This window comes from Tinamus guttatus, unplaced genomic scaffold, assembly GCF_059628265.1.
Source record: "Tinamus guttatus ecotype Peru unplaced genomic scaffold, ASM5962826v1 Tinamus_guttatus_pri_ptg000847l, whole genome shotgun sequence".
Classification (NCBI taxonomy): Eukaryota; Metazoa; Chordata; class Aves; order Tinamiformes; family Tinamidae; genus Tinamus; species Tinamus guttatus.
In genome coordinates, this window is record NW_028289381.1 from 477,418 (window position 1) to 483,417 (window position 6,000).

Genomic DNA, 6,000 nt, shown 5'->3' on the forward strand with positions numbered 1-6,000 from the left:
TATTCTGAAGATATGCTACTCATATAATGGCCTGGCTTGATAGATGAGGAGATAGTATTATTGTAACGGGTTGTCCATAGCCCCTTTTCATCATAGTTATAGCTACGGACTAGCAGGAGCCCCTCTGGAAATGAATGTTGGAAATCATAATGGCAGTTTGCATGGTGCAATTTTATTTAGGGAAATACTATTCAAGACATAAAATAAGGAGCACCTGTAAAAAGAAAAAAACAACTGGACACTTTAATATGATGGTTTCAATAAGGATTCTTGCTTTCAATAAGGATTCTTGCTTTCAATAAGAATCCAGACGGCACTTTTACATTCTAGATTTTACCCTCATTTACTTCGTTTTTGTCCAAAGATTAATGAGATGTTCATATCAAAGAGTGAGATTACCACAGTGATTAAAATCTCTTTTGTTATGTGTAAACAAAAGAAGCACTTATTAATATCGAGAAATATATTACATAAGTCTCCCCTCTGCTCCTATTTCCAAGAAAGCCACTCCTATTTGAAAAGTAGGCTTTTCTGGAACATGATTCTGATTTATTACTAATTTTTATTACTAGATTTAAGAACCATCAATTATCTAAGGTGCTTCTGGTGGCATTTTTATGCAAAGGACTAGTCTTCCATTCAAACAAATGGATAGGAAAAAAGTTCATGAGAAAATGTTGACAACATTATGTAGGGTACGGTGCTCGGAAGATCTCGCGATGTACGGGAAGAATAGGGAACTAAGGCATATGCCATATTAGGTAAAGAGCAACGCTTATTGGCTATATAGGCATGCTTCCGCCTTTGCTACCTTTATAAGATCCAGCCTGCGTATATTAAACGCCATTTGCAGCATCCTCATATTGGTGTCTGTGCTCTCTGGCCCGGGCACGGGTTGGACGTGCCTGGCCGCCTCGGCGGACGGAGTTGATTGCCGATGTCAGGCAACAAGTGGTGACCCCGACGTGATACTCCGAGGCGGCGGACCGCAGGCGGTCGAGGGATCCGCGGATCATGGAAGCGATAATCAAGGTCGTATTATCGTGTGCTCGTGAATGGGGATTTCTATGAAATCGAACGCAGTTAAGAGCTGCTGAGCGGCTCCTTGAAGAAGGGGCGGTTAACAGTGCCGGGGAAGTTTTATTCCCCCAGCACTGGCAGAGATGTACCACCGCGTTAACGGAATATGGTATGTCTAAAGGGAGTGCGAAAGATCTAAAGACATGGGGAGTGATACGGCAGGTCCTCCAGAGAGCAAGGGAGGAGAGGGAGACTTGGAGGGCAGCACGGGAGGTGCTCGGGAAGAGCGAAGCAGTGGGAGTGCAGACGGAGGCTGATGATCAGACCCTCTGCAAGCTTTCGATCTGGTGCAGAGAGAATGGGTTCAAAGCCGAACACCACCTAGCATTCAAACCCGATGTGAAAGCCAAAAGCAAAGTGGCCATCGGAGCCACGGCAGCCTTTGCAAGCACTTCAGGACCGGGACCGCCACGCCACTGAAAACCGCTGGTGTTTGGAGATCCATCGCCAACCTCCCCGCCCGTGCCTGCCTCTGTGCCTGCACCTGCGGCGCCTACACCGTCTGTGCCCCCGCTCCCGCTTGTTAGATCGCCTTGAAAAAAGGAGAAAGGGGGGCTGGGGAAGAGAAGGCGAATGAGATCAAGGAAACTTATGTTGCTGAGGGCTTGATGAAAGCCAGGAGGGAGGTGCAGAGGAATTTGATTCATCTTTTAAAAGTGGGGGTTGAAGAACTGTAATGCTTTAAGTGAGGACAGAAACCGTTATTAGGGCTATTATTTCTATTTGCTATGTTCATCTCTATTATGTGTTGTATCCTTTGTATATTGATGCCGACACGAGGTATGGTTGAAAGGTGGAAATTTGTATGATCTGTAGAGTCATAAAACTATTGTGCAAAATAGGATCCAAGACCCTGAGAAAGAAGATGTTTGCCTGCCCAGGCTGAGCGATAAGGAGTGCGGAGGCGGCTGCCCAGCCAGGCTCAGAGCCGACCTCCTCCAAAAGCAGCTGAAGGCGGCTGCTCGACCGGGCTTGTAGCCAACTTAACTGCAAACATCCTCTAAATTAGTTTGAAGGTCAAACACCCGAGAGGGAGGGAGATGAGAAAGGCAGGACCCTCAGACTGACGACTGGGACAATTTACTGGGATGCGCACCTGCGCACCCAGGAGGGAAGATTATGTGACTGAAGGCGGAGTTTGTCCGCTCCCTGGTCTGCCTGCTGGCACGTACTGGCCCTACGTGGCAGGATGCACCGGGCATAAACAGACAGTGCAGAGAGAAAGGAGGGGTGAGACTCCTAACAGTGAGACCCACGTTGTCTCTGCGGGGACGCCCGCTGAGTTGGGAGCCTGTCAGCAACCCTCTCATCTGCCAACTCAAGAGAATGTTCAGTCTCAGTGTCCTGCCGACAAGTATTACCTCACGAGTAATTAGGCATACTTTGCTTCTTTAACGTGCTTTCACCTGAATAGCCGTAGCCACTTTGTTCTGTGTGATTATTGCCGAATCCCAAACCCATTCGCAACCTAATTGGCAGCGAGGATGGGATTAGGCAATTGAGACAGTGGAACTCACTAGTGGAGTGCACAGCTACGTGAGGTCGTGCCACTGGATGGAAATTGTGTTTGTGCTGTTTGTGTGTGTGGTTTTTAGATCTTTATTGTGTAATATATATCAGCAGAGAGGGCTAAATAAGCACAACAAGAAAGTCCAGAATTTGAAAGTGGGAAAGTCAGGAATAACTCAGACTACGGCGTCCCCCCCCACCTCCCCCGCCCACCCACCCCACCGATGGAGGACTGGGAGCCGTACTCTGACTTGTATCCTTGGAAAGAGACTAGGGAAGTACTTCAGCATGGGAAACAAGAATGAAGCGATGGCCAAGCTCCAGTGCAACTGACACGGAAGGACCTGCAACAGTCCTTACAAATTGTAAAAGCCTCAATGCTACTGGAGCGGGGGCCTCCTTAATATACAGAAATCCCAAGCAATTTCTGGGGAGGAAACCAAATTGAAGCTATGCAAACATAAATAGAAATGGAAATCGAGAACCTTTCAAAATGATTCGGACATCTTAATAATCGATTTAAAAGATTGTTTTTTCACCATACTATTACATCCTGAGGACCATGACATAGTGGAACATATGAACCAAACGCTGAAACGCCAGCTACGAAAAACGAAAAATTGGCAAGAGCAGAATATGTTTTAAAATTTTGAGATTGCCCCAGGATAGCCTAGTCCCTCTGATGGTCAAACACAGGGCTGGGCTAAAGGGAGGCCTGACAGAAGTAAAGTCGGGTCCGAGTAAGGTGATGCTGAGAGACTGGAACACGGGAAAATGGACGGGACCCTTGGGCTTAATAACCTGGGGAAAAGGGTATGCTTGTATCGTTACAGATACTGGAACCAGATGGGTGCCAGCAAAAATGGGCGAGACCTTGGCTGGAAGCAAACTCGCATACATCAAACGTAGCAGGCAGGCAGCTGGTACCCTAGCTGTGGAAAGTGTGAGCCTGCAGAAGAACAACATGGGAGGAAGAAGTGTTACTGTTATTATTAGCTGTATATTGTGGCTTTTAGGAGGTAATGTTGTTTTTAACGCTATTATAGAAGCTGATGCTACTTTTAACACTAATGGATATGTTATGCTACTTAGGCGTATTGTTAATTATACCCAAATTAAGAGTTGTTGGCTTTGTGGGACAGCGGATCAATTGATGCACTGGTGTTAGATATTCCTCAAAGCAACTGGACAGACCTGAATCCATATAGCCTACTCAATACATCATATCAGTGCACACAGGAGAATGTATGGGCGGGCATGCCAATAGCCATCATGCTGGAGGAGGCGCTGCAACAGCGCAGCACCACAGCCTCCATAGTCCATGTGAGAAGTCATGCCAGTATACAGGGATATTATCAGGAAGGCAACAATAAAGCTGATGCAGCAGCCAAGGGTGTATGGACAATAACACAAGCTCGTGCTATACACGAGCACCTCCACATAGGAGCGAGAGCCCTTGCAAAGCATTGCAACATTCCCCTTGCAGCAGCCAGGGATGTGGTAGCCACTTGCCTGTATTGCCAACGATCGACTCTATGGGGTGCTGGGGTGAATCCCCGTGGCCTAAAGGCAAATCAAATCTGGCAGTCAGACTTCACATTATGCCCTTTATTCAAACCACGACCCTGGTTAGCAGTTACAGTGGATACATGCAGTGGATTGATCATAGCCACACAACACCAGAGGGTTACTGCGCGTGCAGCTCACCAGCATTGGATAACGGCTATAGCATGGTTAGGCGTTCCGCGAATAATCAAAACAGATAACGGCTCCTGCTTCACAGCACAATCTACGCAAGACTGGGCTGACAAATGGGAAATTCAACTGCAGCACGGAATTCCCCACAATAGCCAAGGACAGGCAATTGTAGAGAGAGCAAATCAAACCCTCAAACAAAAAATCAAGATCCTTGGGGAGGGGGAAGGTCATACCCAAAGAATTCCCAGTATGAAGCAACCAGAAATTTTGATGCGAGCGCTATATTCGCTGAATCATTTCATTGGTGGAAATGAGAACAAGGCACCAGTGGATAAGCATTGGGCGGTCGCAGCTATAGAGGATGGGCCCCCAGTTCTGGTCAGGTTCCCAGAGAAAGGGATATGGGAGTCTGGGTGGAACTTGGTAACCCAGGGAAGGGGCTACGCGGCCGTAAGACAGCAGGAGGTAGTGAAATGGGTACCCAAAAGGTGGATAAGACCGAACCTCAAAACTCATGGCAACTATGAGCTTTCCCCTACAGGAACGGCTGGTGGGACGACCTCACAACCCATACACCTCAGTGATGGAGGATTCGACCCCATCCTGCGTTATCCTGCTGATACAGGTTGTATGGAGTCGACCAGGAAACACAGAATCCTAGGCCCGACAATGGGCGAGGGCGAGAGGCGCATCCCATTATTGCCTCCCCACCGGGGTGGAAAAAGGGGAAAGTCCTGATCTCAACCTGTGTTGAAAATGTTGCAGTTTGAAAGCCGTAGTGGTAATGGTGGTGGGGGGGGAAGGAGGTATCAAAAAAGGTATCGGATTCACGAACAGTCTGTCAACTGTAGGTCCGATTGCCCCCCCCAAAACAAATAGTCGAGTTCACAAACAGTATGATTTATTCAAGTGCAGCATTTACAAAGCAGGTTTCGGATGTTAGTACAGGAAATTCTCTACTAGAGCATGGGGTTTTTAGCTAGCTCTGATGTACAAATGTGCAATCATCACTCACCCCAGAAAATGGGAGAAGACGTCCAGTCTCGAGTTTCCTCAGGCAGCGTCCCGGCGCAAGGGGAGGGAAGGGGGCTCAGCCTCTCAACTGACCCAGGAGTTACAATGAATTCTTCCCTCCAGACTTTTCATCCTTAGTTCACCTTTTATACTTTTCTTTACATTCAGGTGGAGCTTGAGTGACTAAAGTCATACTTAACCTTGTTGTTGATTGGTGGAAAAGTTTCTCGCTTTCATTTAAAGGTACAGTCAACCGAAAATCTAAAGCGCATGCTCAGTGAGGGGCGGTCGTACCTCGGAGGCGGGTAACTTCTGAGATGGAGGTACGGTTTTCACATTATAATGAGCAAAGTTCAAGCAAAGTTCATCATTTGCCACTTTTGCTGGCTCAGCACCGGACTTGTTATCGTATATCTCTCATTAGACAGCCACTGTGCAGCTTATCAGCAGCCCAGCAAAGGGAGTGCAACAGAGTTTGGCCGCGGAGCTTTCACCCCGCTCCGTCTTCCGTTACTCCCTTTCGCAGCTGCGAGGAGGGCAGATTGCGTTGCCCGGGGAGCCATGGAGGAGTTGAACCCGTGCATGCCAACCATCCTAGGGGTGGCGGCTGTGTGGCGCCCCAAGCAGGCCTCTGTAATGCCAGAGCTATGTGAGGCCCTAGTTTTCCTCTCAGTTCCCGCTTTCAAACAATTCTTCTAC